This window comes from Myxocyprinus asiaticus, chromosome 34, assembly GCF_019703515.2.
Source record: "Myxocyprinus asiaticus isolate MX2 ecotype Aquarium Trade chromosome 34, UBuf_Myxa_2, whole genome shotgun sequence".
NCBI lineage: Eukaryota > Metazoa > Chordata > Actinopteri > Cypriniformes > Catostomidae > Myxocyprinus > Myxocyprinus asiaticus.
The window spans coordinates 8,431,674-8,451,026 of NC_059377.1; the positions used below are offsets into that span (position 1 = coordinate 8,431,674).

Genomic DNA, 19,353 nt, shown 5'->3' on the forward strand with positions numbered 1-19,353 from the left:
TGAGCATGTGATGTGATTAAGGGGCAAAATGTATGTTTCAGGTGTATTTTGCTGAACAACAGAGAGTGTAACATATAAAACATACTGGAAATATGTTTATGACTTGATTGTATTACCGTTTTATCAGCATACGAAGATGATCCAGTCTACAGCTCTCGAGTCAACAGTACACTGATCCGAGGACAGCAGCTCGAGTCAACACTACACTGATCAGTGGACAGCAGCTCTTGTGTCAGCAGTACACTGAGTTGATCACAGCAGTTTGTGAGTCACCAGTACACTGAACTGAGAATTGCCTCTTTTAGACATAATACTGAGAACTGCTGATCAGTGAGCAGATGATGAGCATGCGTGAACCGAGGACTTGAATGAGGGGAAATGTTTCAGTCGAGAGATGTAAACAAATTTTACTATAGAGTATTGTGCATGCAGATTATATCTGAAGTTGTGATGAGCAGGATCATGGTTTCCGTAAAAAAGGGTGAGTTGATTAAGACTAGTTTAATCACTTTTTATGCTTTAAACGTGTAGAACATCCATGTTTGTATATCAGTGTCAGTATTGGGTGCTTTAGGTGCAAAACTTTAATGTAGGATGTATTATAAGATCACAGAATAAAACACTGATGACAATAAACACCATTATTATTATAATTTAATTAAATAATATGTTATAATCAGCAATATGCCCTTACATATGGTTTTATTGAATGTGTTTCTGCGTGTATTCTATGACGCCGGCATATTAGCATTATATATAGCGACATCATTACGTGTTGACTAAATTAACTGGTGAATCGGTTTTTTGAACCAGTTCATTGAAATGAACTGTCTGAAAGAACCGGTTCGCGGAAAAGAATCGGACTTCCCATAACTAGTAAAAACAGGAAGAATTCAAAGGTCTGTCAAAATAAAAGTCCCACTAACATGAAAGCTCTATTCAAATGGATGCGTGAAATTGAAGACAGAAAAATATAACTACTGTATAAAAATGTAATATTTAAAAAGTAGCAATAATACTCATAATAACAATTATGTAGTATTAAATGGTTGCATTATTATTATTATTATTATTATTATTATTATTATCTGTAAGCAATATCACAAACGCAAGCAGCCTTGTGCCACAGGTAATCAGATTTTTTTTTCATTTTTCATTACTGTTTTCATTAATACTGTGAAGCTCTGTTGTGCAGCATTTTATTTTACCAAAAATAAAATTGCAATGTTTTGTAAAAAAAGAAATAATAATTTTGATATTTTTATTTGATTAAAACTGCAAGTATCAATTTGATTAAACACAATTTGATCATAACATTTAATTAAAACATTTAACATGGAATCCAGAAAAATGTAAACGGAAAACGCATAATTTGTAACTGTAAGACTTTATACAGTTCTTTTAATCAAGTCATTTTCTGTGTAATTTCATAAAAAATCTGAGGCTTTTTATTTACTGATTATAGTATCGATTTAGTATTGATACTGAGGTACCAGGGCTGGTATCGTACTGAAGCTAAAATTTTGGTACTTTTGACGACATGTATGCGTAATGCAACTGAAAAAGATATTAAGCAAACAAGGAAGGTGCATCTTCACACACACACACACACACACACACACGCATATATATATGTAGAATTCATATACATGACTTCATGCGCTATAATATGTACATATATATTTTAATTCAGATTTCGTTTTTTATCATTGTAATTACATTTTAAAAATCTACAAATTTCACATTCTATCAATTTATATAATGTGATGAAATTGCAAACAAGCTGTTGTCACTGTTTGAAATTTCATATACATTTTAATACAAAATATTCACAAGGTTGGAACCTAATAATGAAAATAGAATTCCACATATATAACATTTAATTACTACTGTATCAAATGTACTATGTAAAAAAAAAAGAAAAAAGAAAAACATTAGGTTTATGGGGCAGGGCTTTGTACAAGTTTTTACCAAACTCCTGGATAGATGCTACAAGTGCCTATTTGTTAAATTCCTCAATATTTACAGTGTTTGTTGAAGTTAAAATATTTCATAATGTATGATTGCCACTTATTATTTATTAATATTTATATATTTACACATTTACTACACTTCATTTTGTTATATGATGGTTTACATACATAATTTGTACGATTTACAAGTATAAGTTGACACTGAGTTTATACTGATTACAAGCGCTAAAATGGTACCGTCTCGTTAAGAAAACTGGCAGTTCCGCGAGCAAGTGTTTGCGGTTGGGCGCACATTAACGAGAGAGCAGTTGCATCTAGGGATGGGCATTTTGGTCATTTTGTCTACTCGAGTACTCTGACTAATTACTCGAGTACTCGTCGAGTACTTGAGGGGCAATGACATGTTCATAACTTTATATATAATAACATGTCTGACAAACGTCTATAGCTGCTGCATTGTGTCTTGCTGTTCCAGTGTATCGTCTATTCATCACAAAAAATTCTAAATATAATGCATCATATTTTATCATTATGTGAAGATTCACTGCCCAGCTCAGAAAGAATGTGCACAATGTGCATCTGTCTGTTCTTCCTTCAAGTTACCGCAGTAATCTTTGTAAGCGTGCATCAGTTTTTTTAGTGACTGTCTGAACCGTCTATTTTCAAATCGCATTTGGCTTATTAGGAGACGCCATAACCATCGTGTTTTTAATATGCGTGTTAAGTTGAAGTTCAGTTTTGAAGAAGCTGCACTGTGTTTCATTTAGCTGCGCTCTGTCAAAGTGTTTGAAACACTCGCCTGCTGTATATGCATTGCTTCAGCACATTGAGTCCACTGCTACACGCGCCTGGTGTGTGTGTGTGCGTGTGTGCGTCCAAGTGTTCGCTCTTGTGAGGAAAGCCTCGATACTCCGTAATGTGTTTGCTGTGATTCATGAAGTGTTCCATTCAACTCAGAATCTGAATTTCCACCTTTCAACTGGGGAAATTGCAACGGAATGACACTTTATAGCGGACATCTAACTAAGAAACTCGTGCGGAAATCTTCATTCATTTCGTCGAGATGCAGGTGTATGTTACATCATGCAAACATGACGCCACCCAGTGCAGGTTGGTTTACAGTCAATGACAAACATTCACTTTTATTAAATAATGCCCATTAACGAGTCAAAGTTCTTGCATTATATGATAATAAAATGTGTTTAGCAAACGTTTGGCAGAGACAGGGTTCAAAACACGTTTAATTACACTCTCTTTTGATTATCGTAAAGATAGCATTGCAGTGTTGATCAGTTTGGTTGCTATGAGACGTCTCTGACAATCAATGTACCCCTCAAAACCACAATGTAATCAGTCTCAAAATTTAAAATAAGCTCCCTCTTTGACACGTTTTTGTTTAGTTTTCAGGTAATTGTCACTGGATTTCGAATTAAGTGAGAAGTCACATCATGCGTGATCACTATCGATCATTGCTGCCACATCCAAGTACCAGAGTACTCGTGCACATCCCTAGTTGCATTGTTGCATTTACCTTATCAAAACAACACGTAATTTGAATTTATGTTTCTTTTTACTTTTTGATCAACAACTGACTGATAACATAAACGATATTTAAAGATGCTGTAAGCAATTTTAGCCATTCTAGAATTTCCACAAGCTGAGCTGTTGGATTTTCCAAAACACCGCACTCCAATCATACCAAATGAGCTTTATTAAGACTGTCACACGCAGAAACGGTGACACAACAACAGCAGTAAAATAGTGCCCTCAACTGACAACTGTTTTGAACTGTTATGAGCCTCAATAATTCGTTGCAACTACAATACTATTAGAACGAGCAAAATGACTGGAAGGCAGAAAGCGTCAGAGACCGAGGCCCGCGGACACATTTTTGTTTGCTGTTTACAGTCTAGAGCTGTCACAGAGACCGGTGAGAAATCTCAGGACACTTATTTCAGTAATATCTTTCAGGGAGTAGTAAAACATTTTTGCATGCCTTTCCATTACAAAATTAACTTACAGCACCTTTAAAGAGACATTATGAAATGAAAATATAGTGCATGAATATCATCTTTGGATACACATTACAACCTTCAATCAAAGCAGACTCTGCTTGCATATTGGGTATTGACTTACGTGAACAAATATTTATTGTTCAAGTTCTCAAATTCTACAAGCTCTCGAGTTTTACAACACTTTTTACTTTCCAACAGACATCTAACACGCACGTTACACTAGCCTGTAGCCATGCTGCAAAAATGGAGAATGTTGTGAAAACAGTCCGTGGAATGGTTTAAGCAAAATCACAGTTGTTAAATTTACATAAATGTAACTACGGCATACCACGGCTCAACTAAAGCGATGGTGACACCGTGATCCATAACAACTCAGGACCCACTGCATCCAAATTAGTTACATTTCCTTCAGAGTGCACACTCATGAGACACAACATGCAGTGAAAGGATCTTGGTGCTAAAGTTCTTCTTCGCCACTACACAACTCAATCAATGATGAATGAAATCTGAATATTTACTACCCAGTGGCTAGTAACAGAATTTTTTTTGTCGCATAGCATGAAATTTGGTCGCATATGTGAGTGATTTACTCTCAAAGTAGAGGGCTGTTATTCAATGGTGGGGCAGTTCCTCACTGGTGGTCTCTGTCCACAAGGATGCCCTGAGAGCAGGCATGTGGGGACCTCACACTAAGGCATGCTGAGATACCACAAACTACTCAGAACAGCTAATTTCAACCCACATCCTAAGGGGACGAAATGAGACAGGCATTTCACGTGGATGCCACTGAGCACATCTGATTGAGCTTAGCTGGCATAACTATTCTTCAGGGTCACTTTTACAAAATACACACCAAGAAACAAAAGCTTTGTTCCAAAACCTAGTGAGTTGCCTTGGTGTTTACTGCCTTCACAGGCAGAATTCAAACCAAAATGGAGAGTAGCATCATAATGTTTCCACCAACCTTTTGGAACAGGCTTTGTGCTGAAAGTGTGATTATGATGCCTTAAAATCCTGTCTTAGTTGACAGCTCACAAAATTTTGGAACAGAACTAAAGAGAACAAACTTTCAAATTCCGGTATTAGAGCCACTATTTGGTTCACAGGAAGTGACAGAAGCAAACAAAATATGGAAAATGCCTGGTTGACATGTTGCAGAGATTCTATGGGAAAAAAGCAACACAAAGACAGACATTTAGTTGGCAGTATATTTTTAACCGAACTTACAACAAAACCTCAGCTGCCAAAACCCTCAATTTTGGATTAAAAGATTAAATTGGCATAGTCACCCCCATTTTAAAGGCTCTATTTTCTGCAATTTTGTTTATCCGCTCTGCATGAACCGAACAACATGAACAATTGGAGAGCACAACGGTTCGGTGGCTCTTACAACAGACACAAGTGACGCAGTCCAGATAGCTCTCAAAACATGCATGTGTCACCCTGCCAAACCCAAGACAAATTCTACTTTTCCAAAGAGATAATGGAAATGATCACAGAGGGAAACCTAAAGAGCGAACGCTGCTAAGCCTCACTCACTTTAGTCTTGGCAGGAGAACGTCCTCTAAACATAGTGCAGAGAGACTCAGAGAACAACTCCAAACATCAAGTCAACATTATGATGATTATGATGGGTTCAGCATGTGTCTTCACTGACGGCTGTAATATGTAATGTGAAAGTAAGAGCCCATCCTGTCTGAACACTGGCTCACTAGATCAGGGGTGTCAAACTCAATTTCAACCTGGACCACATCAGCATTATGTGTGCCCTTTAGAGGTCCAGCTGAAAATGTGGCACCAGCACCTGATTTGGTTGCACCCAGGCAGTTACAAATAATACTACATATTTTGAGAATGGCCAGACTGGTTTGAACTGACAAAGTCTACGGTAACTCAGATAACTACTCTGTACAATTGTGGTGAGAAGAATAGCATCTCAGAATGACATGTCAAACCTTGAGGCGGATGGGCTACAACAGCAGAAGACCACGTCAGGCACTTTATTAGAACCAAAGTGTTCATAATAAAGTGCTCAGCGAGTGTATGTGTATATATTAGAGCTGCACAATTAATCGTTAAAAGATTGCGATCTCAATTCAGACACCCACGCGATCTCATTTCTAAATGACAACGATTCTGCAATGTATATTAACGTTCCAGTGGCATGCATTTGTAAGGCGGACAAATTTTTTTTTTGATAAATTTTATATGGCATCTACAAAACACAGTGCTCCTGCACGAGACACCAAATAAACTAAAACGCAACGGCCAAAGACGTTTGTCCAGCACAGTGCTTTACAAACTGCAGGGTGCAGCCAAGATTAGCTAGGAGTGTGACATAATCTCTGTTCAATTCAATATTTTAATAGCCACCGATGCTACAAAAATACTGGCATTACCAAGATCTGACTAAATTCGCTACCCGTTCGCTGTCTGATCACAGCCAGCTGCTTTTAAACACTCACATGCATGTGTCTGCCCATGCACTTGTGTCTTGTGATGAATGCAGTGCTCCTGTACGAGACTGTGCGCTGTTTTTAATCAAAATACCCCTCTTCAGGCAATATTAATGTAAACACAGCTGTTAATGAATTACCAGTGTAAACAGACGGGATTAAATCTGCACTATCTTGACGAGATATTAAAGCAAACACAGCCGTTAAGGTATAAGCAGACGGGACAAATTCTTCAAAATGTTACATTTGTGCAATGTCTAAATGTATATAAATTGCATGCGGTCTGTTATAGGCATGCAGGCATTATTACTGCATCAAATCAGTATTAATGTAGATCTAATAATCACACAGTAAAGAGTGTCAAATATTTAAGTACTTTCATTTGCATTAAATGAAACCTTTTTTAATGTTTTTATATTATAATTGTTTAATGTTTAATTGCTACTGTTGCTAAAAAACTTAAAGATTACTCTGTTCTCTATTTAATTACTGGCTCTTGAATAAATTCTTTACAAGAGAAACACTGAAGGCCTCATTGTTTTAATTTAAATTGTTCATATATATATATATATATATATATATATATATATATATATATATATATATATATATATATATATGTATATATGTATATATATATAAAATAAATTAACTTTGTAAAAACAGTGTTTTATTGCATATTTGCTTACAAGTGCAATGCCAAGTTAACGGAACTGTTAATAAAGCTTTTTTCTGCCGTTTTGCTTTTTACTTAGCATGTGAGAAACAGGTTAAATAGTTTTCTATTTTTTATTATGCAGTTTTTTTAACAGGATTGTTTTTTCTTTTTGCAGTCATCACAAGGTGCTATTTGGTTTATAATGTATTCGTTGCACCCCTTTGTGGACTTAGGACATTTTAAATTTATATACAGTATTTGATTAACAACTTTATTTCATTTTTGCATAACATGCTGCTTTAAGATGCTTTTAACATTATAATAAACTCTTGAAATTGGAAATACCACAAAATAACACTTCAATATAACATATTCAACAATTTTGATGACAATGAAATATTAAGCAACATTTTGAATAAACTTTTAAATTTGGCTATTAAGTTACGATTCTTCGTTTCGTAACTTGCAAGTATGAGAGAATTAAGAGATGTTTTAGTAGCGCCTCTGATTTGAACTTTAGTAAAAACAGCATAAGATTTGAAAAGGCCAATTCAAACACAGTGAACAGATGTACTCAATTAAATAAAACATTTCCATCAAAAACTTTTTTCAAGTCATTTTTATTTGTATAATGCTTTTCACAACACACACCGTTTCAAAGCAGCTTTACAGGAAATCATACATTAACAGAAAAATAAAACTGTAATATCTATAAAGTCTTAGAGTCATTATTGTGTAGTTTGAATAAATATGATTGTAAAATGTGTATAAAATATATATAATTAAATAATAATTGTATTTAGAACCACAGTGAGCAAGCTGAAGGTGACTGTGGCAGGAACACAAAACTCCATAAGATGTTGGTAAATGGAGAAAAATAACCTTGGGAGAAACCAGGCTCACTGTGGGGGCCAGTTCCCCTCTGGCTAATATCATGAAGATACAACATGAATATAACGCCAATATTAGTTATTTGTGTGCAGTGCAAGTCATGGTTTAAAATTATTAAACTAAGTAAGTGTTAAGGGTCAGTGTTTAAACAAAGATTTTGTATGAACCAGAAAATGAATGACTAATGTCTTTGAAGTCCATCCTGGATTAACTGCAGAAGTTCACATTGATGCATTGTCCTTTGTTAGTTGGCTGATGAAGGCTTTTGTTGGCAATTAATTGATAGTCTATGTATTCCATTTCAAGAGTGTAGTCCATCAATGGTAGAGAGGTCTCCTAAGCCACCAAATTGGCCCAGTTGCTAGGGAGGGTAGAGTCACATGGATTAACCTCCTCGTGGTCGCTATAATGTGGTTCTCGCTCTCGGTGGGGCGCGTGGTGAGTTGTGCGTGGATGCCGCGGAGAATAGCATGAAGCCTCCACACGTGCTATGTCTCCGCGGTGACGCGCTCAACAAGACACATGATAAGATGTGCGGATTGACGGTCTCAGACGTGGAGGCAACTGAGATTCGTCCTCCGCCACCTGGATTGAGGCGAGTCACTACGCCACCACGAGGACTTAGAGCACATTGTGAATTGGGCATTCCAAATTGGGGAGAAAAAGGGGAGAAAATAAAGAAATAAAGAAATGTCATACCACTTCAGTGTTTTTTGTTTTTTTGTCGAACATTTGTTGTTGTATGTGTAACAAGAAAAAAAAAAAAAAAAAGACATCTTGCCTATGAGTTTTAAATTAAGCTTTCCAACCAGCCCTGCATGCCTGGTTGGAAAGCTTGATTTAAAACTCATAGGCAAGATGTCTTTTTTTTTTTTTTTTTTTACTCCTTAACATCCAACATAAACCATAATGACAGTGATACTCAACAATAATATTTTTGGAAACAGAGGCACTCACATGATGCAAAGCCCAATGGGACAACAACCACAACACCAAAAGTGCAAATACTGTAATAAAAAGCAATTCCTAAGACATTAATTCACAAATTTTACTCATGCACGCATGTACAGTATATCTGGTTATGGCCAACGACAATTAAGTTATCCAAATGCAAATGGACTAAGTAAACATCCATTTTACAAATTAAAAATGATTGCACACAATGAAATTAAGTTATGACAATTAATTCAAGATTTGTGCTACATCAGCTCATTTTAAGTAACTAAATTGAAGAAGCAAAATATTTATTTTGAATGTGTGAAACTTTTTTTTTTTCTCTCTCTCTCTCTCTGTTTCACTGTATTTTTTATTTATTTAGTCTGGAGGACTTCATTTTAGTCAAAAGGAAACACGAACTTTTTTTTTTCACAATATTTTTCGAAATAATCGCAATTAGATTTTTAGTCCAAATTGTTCAGCCCTAACATCACTACTTGTGCATGGTGAAATACAGTATATACACCATATATAAAGATTATTGTAAAAACATTCTTCTGTGTTTCAGCAACATGTAACATCTGAGCCCCAGTTGAAAACGTGGATCTTTTCACGCAGTTGCCAGTGCAAAGAAGATTGTTTTTATATTTAAATCAGGCAGACTGCACTGCATGAGGACAGACACAAAGAATGAGAGTGAGGCGAAGGGTTACCGCGGAGACCTTGTGACCTTTGAACCCCTAGAGCAGGGAGCAGGAGGGGTGATGTCTGGGAGCAGGACCGAGTGCATGCATGCCTTATGAGAGGGGATGGGTGCGAGACGCACTGTCTGATAACATCACGTCTGATCTGACTCTGTTGCGTCTACTGTCTGGGAGCCCGTCTCTCTCTCTCTCTCTCTCTCTTACCCAGAGCACCAATGCACCATTTTACCACAAAGAAAAGAGTCAGCGGAAGGGAGGCCAGACGTGTGTGTTATGCTGACAAACTGTTTACATTCCTGGGTAAAAACTAAACAGCAATGCTGCTTTAGATAGGTCTGCATTCTGCCGCGTCTGTTTTGAAAACCACACAGAGCATTTTTAAATCCAATGTCCTCGTCTGTGTCTGCATAACATTTAAAAAAAAAAAAAAAAATCTTTTGGTTCTATAAACTACAGCACGAACCAGCCAAGCCTTCTTACATGCTCTGCTTTTAAGTTGGACAATAAAGGCTGCTTGCTTTAACAATTAGCAGACAATTTTACACATTAAGAACTATTAAAAAAATAAAAAAAATCTAGATTTGAATGTCCAAATATTTAATGTAAAGTCTAAATTTTCAGTGCTTTAATTTTACACCATAAAAGTGTAATTTCCTTGGAGGAAAGTGCAAAATTGTTACAAACAAAATAAGTGCCCATTCCATTTACCCTTAAACAAAGTAAAAGATGCATCTGACAAATACATTTTGATGCATCGATTATGGAATTTATGAATAGTTCTTCCTATCCCAAAATGAAACCGGTTACCACATCCTATGTAAAACCAGAGTTTTTGAATCTATGACCCTGCTCCATTTAAACATGGATCTTATCTGCCTGCACACAACATATTAATTAGTAATTACTGGTGCAATAAATGTTAACGTTACATGATATGCAAATCATAAAGCTTCTTACACGGTTTACATACTGTCTGTTTGTGTGTGTGTCTGCATCAAGTCATTATGTTGTATCAGACACTGTTATCCTTTATTCATTTTGGATATACTGTATATATGATGTAACATATCTATATGTACCATATCATACCTATATGTAACATATCATTCATATGAATAATGTATGTAACATTATTTTCTATTGCAGCCACACATATAAGCCAAACCTCCTTGGTCCTAAATGCATCTGTGACTCTGTGTGCTCAAATCTGGTACAGGTCTGTACTGTCTAAATTAAGAATGTTTAGTAAACTTTTAATCTTTTTTCGGCATATTCGGCATAAAGAATTATGGATCGTTCCAAGATAACTGAATTGAGATCACGTACATCGTAACAGTTAGGTAAAGAATCGTAATCTAATTGAATAGTTGTCAGAGCAAATATTTACATCCCTACTCATATGCCATCATTAAACTATATATATATATATATATATATATATATATATATATATATATATATATATACTGTACAAACACATACACACTGATGAGCCAAAACATTATGACCACCTGCTTAATATGCTGTTGGTCCTCCACGTGCCGCCAAAACAGAGTTGACCCACCGAGGCATGGACTCAACAAGACCCCTGAAGTTGTCCTGTGGTATCTGGCACCAAGACATTAGCAGCAGATCCTTCAAGTCCTGTAAGTTGCAAGGTGGAACCTCAGTGGATCAGACTTGTTGGTCCAGCACATCCCACAGATGCTCAATCGAATTTGGAGGCAAGGGCAACATCTTGAACTATCCATCATTTTCCTCAAACCATTCCCGAACAATGTGTGCAGTGTGGCAGGGCGCATTATCCCGCTGAAAGAGGCCACTGCCATCAGGGAATACCATTGTCATGAAGGGGTGTACCTGGTCTGCAACGATGTTTAGGTAGGTGGCACATGTCAAATAGACATCCACATGAATGGCCGGATCCAGGGTTTCCCAGCAGAACATTATCCAGAGTATCACACTCCTTCAATCGGCTTGTTGTCTTTCCAGAGTGCATCCTGGTGCAATTACTTCCCCAGGCAAACGTTGCACATGTACACAGCTGTCCACGTGATGTAAAAGAAAAGAGGACTCATCGGACCAGGCGAACTTCTTCCACCGCTTCAAGGTCCAGTTCCGATGCTCACGTGCCCATTGTAGGTTCTTTCGACGGTGGACAGGGGTCATCATTTATACGGACAAGCTGCCGTATCTCTTTGCAATGCCTGAAGGCACTTGCTCACTGTCATCGGATCCGAACCAGTGTCAAAAGTGAAACCGCGTGAGAGGGAGCGTGTGCACAATAGAGACTAAACGGCAGCCAGAGAAAATAATAGTTTTGAGATTTTAAACTTCAGCAAATTAAACTTAAGCATTCGATTGGTTTTATATATGTATGTATAATGCATTGGCAATGTACACAAGTTTACAGTATCTTGCAAACAAACCTTGATATGAATTGAATCTGCCCATTTAATCCTATTATTAAAAATGTCATAATTATAATATATATATATATATATATATATATATATATATATATATATATATATATATATATATAATATAATTATAATGTCTATATTCGACTAGGGCTGGATTTTCTGATAAAAAATTTCTTCGTAATCCCATTGTCAGAAGGAAAAACGTATTTTTTTAAGGAAAAACATGTATTTTTTAATAAAAAATAATGCAAAATACGGTTTCATATTTTTAATCGAAGTATTTATAGCCGTAATAACACACCAGTGTATAACGCATTCCCGAATGAGTCTGTCTTAGTGTTTAAGATTTTGAAAAGGAATAGTTCACCCAAAAATGATCATTCATTCATTTACTCACCCTTATGCTGTCTGAATCTTGTATGACTTTCTTTCTTCTGCAGAACACAAATTTTTTTTCATATCTTTGTTTGAAAAAGAGTTACATTTTGATCGTATTGCTTCAGAAGACACTGATTAAGACTTATGTCTTTTTTTGGAGCTTGAAAGCGTGGGACCTCATTGACTTGCATTATTTGGATATATTCCCATCATATCTCTTTCAAAATATCTTTATTTGTGTTTCGCAGAAGAAAGAAATTCATACGAGTTTGAGACAATTTAAGGGTGAGTAAATGAGAGGATTATAATTTTTGGGTGAACTATTCCTTTAAAATCTACTTCAGTTTTGATTGTATTGATTAGGCTGTGATTTATCTATTAAATAAACAGCAATTGAGAACTGTAAAGTTTGGGCCATGTTGATCTTTTTTAAAATTCATATTTTCATAATGTAGCAAGTTAGGTTTCCTGTATAATTTACTGCATTAGCTGAGAGAGAATTTCTTTCATATGTAAGCAAAATTGACATTATAACTGAAATATACCCAAATGAATCAGAATCAAATCAAATCATATCAAAATTGGAATCAAATCAAATTGGGACATCTGTGTTGATACTCAGCCCTACCATCGACTTACTCTGCTCTGTAGATATTGGTATCGGCTACTGAAAAACCTACATTGGTGGACCACTAGTTAGAACCTTAAACCAGTTCCTGATGTCCTTTTAAAAAATACTGTATATTAAAAATGTTCAATCTATCAAATAAAATATAAACCTCAGATTATGCTAATAACAACACACATTTGTTTCTGTGGTATGTGACTGCCTACAGGAAATGAACTCTCAAAAACAAAAACAAACAAACGGACTGACATCAGACACAAGTCTGTTCCTCCAGCTACACAAAAGCCAAACACAAGCAAGAGACGTGCACTCTTAAACTCTAGGCATTATCAGCACACCCCCATCACACAGCATGAATACATACATGGGATCTGTCCATTTATACGTCTCCGTCAGACCCATATGAACACACAACCCCTCCTTCCCCACAGGGCATGCAAAACCCCCTGCATGACTACCCTTCTCCTCTGAGAAGAGTCCCCGGGGCGTCGTGGGGAATGAATCCCACAGGGTGTGTGTGGAGGGGGGGCAGACACAAAGGAGGGGACCATGGCCAATGTCAAGGCTGACTGAGTGCTGCAGGGTGAGGATCAGCTGCTGCTGTCAGAGGGCAATGCTCATCACTGGCAAGAGTTGAGGGTGACACCCCTCTGTAAGCACTTTGGGAACTGCTCCCTTTCTGCCCTTCTAAAGACACCCGGAATACTGTGGTGAAATGACCCGGCTCAAACAAACAAAGGTTGCAAAATCACAAAAGTTATAATTCTGTAATCATTTACTCACCCCCATGTCGTTCCAAACCCATATGACTTTACTTTCTTCTGTGAAATACGAGGAACATTTTTGAAGAATGTTGATGCTACTCTTTCCCATACAATGCAAGTGTGAGGGCGAGTAAATAATCACAGAATTTTCTATTTTGGGTGAACTATCCCTACTACATGTAGTAATGCTACCAAATTAGAGTAACTACAATTTCAGTAGTGTTTTTAAAACAGAGGGGTTTTTCCCAACCTGGTCTCATAGAATCATGTAACTATTCCTACATTTACAAACTCGTTCGAGTGCAACCAAATTGTGCGGTAGCTCATTGTGCGAGTCGACACATGAACCAAAAGTGTCATAGAAGCACCACAAATTGACGTGGTTGCTTTAGCAATTGCATTTTTCATTTTACATATGCTTTTTATGACACTATCGGTTAGGTTTAGGTTTAAGGTTTAGGGTAAGGAGGTAGGAAGGTTTTGTTTAGGGCTGCACGATTTGGACAAAAAGTCATATATCAATTATTTTGAAAAATATTGTGATTGCGATTTGAACTGTGATTATGATATAAAAAAAAAAAAAAAAAGGTAATGTTTTTCACGTTAAACTGCCATAAGGCTACTGGGGTTTTCACACCCGAGTCCTCTTAAAAAGAACAAAACTGATAACTTTTTTTTATTCAACCAAACAAATAAATCTATAAACAGTGAAATAAAGAAAAAACACTGTCTTCTTCGTTTTCAAATTGTACCCATCCATTTTTTTGATAAGGTCTCAGCCCACTAATTAGGGGTGGATAAAAATATTGATTTTCCGATGCATTGTGATCTCATTTGAATGATCTCGATATCGATTCTTAAATCCCAAGATCGATCTTTAACTCTGTGCACAATCCTCCACTACAATGAGAGGAAATCATTTGCGTATGAGATCAAATTTTGCGCAATGCAACTAAAAATTTACACATATGACAACTGGCTGGTAAATGTTTCGATTTCACTCACCAGTGAATGAATTGTGTAGTTTAGTGGTTTAGTATTCAGCAGCGAGATCCTTTCACTGCGTGTTGAGAGTAAAAGTTGTTCCGTGTGATGTTTGTCCAAAGACGAGATCCACGCAACCCATTTGTCTCTGAATAATGTCTCTTATAATACCCTTTCTGTTCTTTAAAGTCAGTTGTTGATCATAAACAACAAAAAAAGAAACAATTCATTCTAATCAGGCATAGCACAGATGAGATAAAGCCATTCTGGTCTCTCTCGTTAACATGCGCTGATTTACAGACGCTGTTTAAAGAAATGCGGGATTCCTTTAAAGAGACAGTACCGGTTTTAGCACATATTCAACAAATCAATTTAATACCTGTAAATAGTACACAAATATGCAATTTAACAATAGAAATGTAACAAAATATAATATATGCAAAATAATATTATATTTATTGATTAAATACATGGATTTGTTCATTTTTAAAAAGCTCAAATGTGAACAAAATGATAAAAAACTAAGAAAATATAATTAGTAAAATTAATATTTTCATACTGTACCTAGTTAGAAGGTCCCCTGTATAATTCACAGAATTAGCTGGGAGAGAATTTATTTCATATGTAAGCAAAACGGACATTATAACTGAAAAATACTCATCTGAATCGATATCGAATCGAAATCGAATCGAGAGCATTTGTATTGATACCCAACCCTACCACTAATAATTCTGCACTGTAACTTCACTTACTGTAAGCATGAGATAGAGTTGTGGAGCACAGAACAGTTCTGAAAACACTGTTAAAATGCTCTAACTTAATATAGACTGGACAGAGCAGCGCAAATCAACTTTGAAGTGAGCAGACTATTTATTTATTTAAATCAAAGCCCTTTGCAAATTAATAATCGCACAAGGTCTATCGTGATTTCGATTTTATTTCGATTAATTGTGCAGCCCTAATTTTGTTGATTTAAAACCTGATAGATAATTAACCTTAAAAACCTCATTTGTTTGGGAGAAAATGTAACTTGCTTTTAGCATCTCACAACAGAACTGCAGTAATACGTGTAAGTAACCACATAATAACATTTTGCAAAAATGTTGCCACAGTCATGTAATCTGAATGAGAATAGGCTGGCTTTTCTAGTAACAATTTATTTTTTTAGCTGTAGTGCAAAAAAGAAAGAAAAAACAAAAGAAAACACTACATCACTGAAATGTCACAATGTGCACATGGCTCTACAACCGAGTGAGCTGAGGGAACAATAAACCATGTTTCTTTAAATTCTCCTCTCTCTTTTAGTTGGCACTGTAAAGTCAGATTTCATTCTAGTTTCACAAAAAAAAAAAAATTCATTCCAATTCCACAAAACAAAAAAAAAAACAAAAAAAATCACCAGTTCCAATCACTTCTTTTTTTATCAAGTTAAAATGCTTCTGTTAATTACTGTGTTTGACACTAATTAAGATAAAAAGTGTGTGTCCTAGCTTTTTACTTGTATTTAGTGTAACTGTATCTAAGTTTAATGTTGTCAGATTGTCTATTCATAGTTCATCATTCTGATTAAATTATAAATAATATCAATTGTTATATACTGTATTTAAAAAGACAATTCCCCCTTAAAGCTGAAGTGTGTCAATTTTACGATGTTAAAATCCTTTCTTCTATCCCAGCTTAAAATGCAGAGATAATTAAGTCATTTGTAGGTTGATTCCCCTGATAAGTCTGTGGCAATTTCAAAACATTCCTTGATTTGTTTGAGCATCCCAACCCCGACACAGCAACATTGGCTCAACCAACGGAAGGTCGGGGGGGAGTGTTCGGGAAACGCGTTTGAAACAATCCTTATTTTTACAATTGCCACAGAAATGTCAAACTTCAGCTTCAATGTAGTTAAGTTCCTTTCTGTTAGTAGCTTGTAGTGTAACTAAATACTTTTTCAGAAGCCTGGTTTATCTGTATTTTAACTACTTTATTCTGTTTTGAATACTATTCTGATGCTAGTGATACTTTGTAATACAGCACTTTTTATACCACTGTCTCCTAAGATGATTCGCTTATGTTTTCCTCTTTTGTAAGTCGCTTTGGATAAAAGCGTCTGCCAAATGAATAAATGTAAATGTACTTTAAAATATGAGAAGACTGAAGCTAAAGAAGTTACAGTTTCAAAATCGTTTCCCTAACACTGCTAGTCACAGTTGGACGTTTTCATGTCACAGTCCAAGCAACGCATTACATCAGGTGGAGAAGCTCTTCAGGATATTTAATGATCGTACAGAAATGGAATGGTGCGTTTTAGTGCATTTCATTTTAGTAGTGTTGTAAAAGAAGAATCTAGTTACCCCTCAGCAGGCTGACCCTCCCCCTGTGTGTGCCTCGAAACCCCTTTGACGTGATACCCAGTGTGCACACACCCTCCTCGGTGCGAAGCAGCCCATACAAAGATTAGCAAGAGGGGGTGACAGCTGACCTCCGGCGTGACCTCATCACATTCGCCCACAGACGTGCACAAACACGCCCCCTGAGCTCATGCATTAGGTACATTAGATTATTGGATGGAGCTGTATTATGGCCGAGCTGGGCCTATAAAGTTTTGATTGCCCTGCCCGGGGTTACGGGGGCAGGGGTGTGACCTTGAGCCTACCCTGAAGCAGTGCTGGAGAGGAAGTGTGCAGCACAACATGCATATTGTATTGGATAGTGTGCTAGTGCCCACAGGGTTGTTTGACTGACACCTCTCTAACAAGGCAATTACTGACCGTCCTGTGTGTTCACACACTTCACACAACTGCTCGGCTCACAAACACTTACATACACACACCATGTGAATAACCGACACATTGTCAGCAATTTCACTTAGTCAGGAACTGGTGAAAATAATAACTGAAACAGAAATATTAAGGATATATTGCTGACCTTATTTTACAAATATTATTGTTATCGATCTGATTAGGCTGAAATCAGATGCAGATATCAGGTCTTTTTAGAAATAGAATTTTTCAGAAATAAAATTAACACTTGCGTCTCTAGGTCTGGGTAGCTCAGCAAGTAAAGACGCTGACTACCACACCTGGAGTTGCAAGTTCGAATCCAGGGCGTGCTGAGTGACTCCAGTCAGGCTTCCTAAGCAACCAATTGGCCCGGTTGCTAGGGTGGGTAGAGTCACGTTGGGTTACCCTCCTCGTGGTCGCTATAATGTGGTTCTCGCTCTCAGTGGGGTGCGTGGTGAGTTGTGCGTGGATGCCGCGGAGAATAGCCTGAAGCCTCCACACGCACTACATCTCCGCGGTAACGCGCTCAACAAGCCACGTGATAAGATGCACGGATTGTCTGTCTCAGATGCAGAGGCAACTGAGATTTGTCCTCCGCCACCCAGATTGAGGCGAGTCACTACACCACCATGAGGACTTAGAGTGCATTGGGAATTGGGCATACCAAATTGGGGAGAAAATCCCCCCCAAAAAAACACTTGCGTCTCAAAATTCACAAACACAGTTTAGAAATTGTCAACCCGGTTTCATGATAAGTCGTGATAATAGTACAAGATCATGAAATTGTAACTTTTACTCTCACAGAGAAAAATACACAAACCAACCACCAATTATAATAAAATAAAAATCCCAAGTTTAACCCAAACCAAACCTAAACCCAACCATAAAGTCTAACTCCTCACCCAAACCCAAAACCTAACCATGATTTTAGCAGGAAAATAACTTGTGTGTAGCATGGAAAAAAGGAAACACTGGGGTGTAAAATGAGATGAGGGAAGCGGGTTATTGACAAACATCAGTCATTTGTATTGCATAAATTAATATGGAATGAGTAACCAAATTTGTTTTCAGATGTTTCCTTTCCTTCAAATGAAGTGTTGGATAGCAGGCTATCTAAAATGTTATGCCTGTATTGTATTCTGTTTGTTGATTGATTGGTCTCTATGGGAATAAAAGTCGTACCTTTTCATACGATATCTTATGGACTATGTTGTAAATTGTGCATTATCCATTGACAAGGCTGTCGGTCGAATTTTGGGAACCAATAGTTTTTTTTTGATCGGCCGAACGGGCAAGTTTTGTCTGCTGACGGCTATAATCTAAAAATGGCCAAATATTGGCCAATCAACTGGGCCTAGCTGATATGTTTTGATCTATAACTAGATATTTCCATAATTCTTGTCCTAAAAGCTTTAGTTTAAGATTTGAATCAAATCTCCAAACCATTCACACGTACAACATACAATTACTGAGCACTTTAGTAGGAACGCTATGATCCTAATAAAGTTGTAGCCCATCCGCCTCAAGGTTTGATGTGTTGTGCATTCTGAGATGCTATTCTGCTCACTACAATTGTACAGAGTGGTTATCTGAGTTACCATAGCCTTCCTGTCAGCTGATTAGATATGAATAAGCATTAATAAGTAAGTATATAGGTGTTCCTCATATTGCTTAGTGAGTGTACATATTAAAATAAGAGAACTGCTCTAACTGTAATAACACTTTAAAACAAAGAGTTAAGTTAAAAAAAAAAACACCATCCTCCC

At 36.7% G+C, this 19,353-nt stretch overlaps 1 protein-coding gene across 4 annotated transcripts in view; it reads right to left on the minus strand.

Moving 5' to 3' along the window:
- The window catches only part of LOC127424853 (low-density lipoprotein receptor class A domain-containing protein 4-like), a 167,931-nt gene that overhangs the window by 25,252 nt on the left and 123,326 nt on the right, over positions 1 to 19,353 (minus strand). The gene's annotated exons all lie outside the window — the stretch shown is intronic.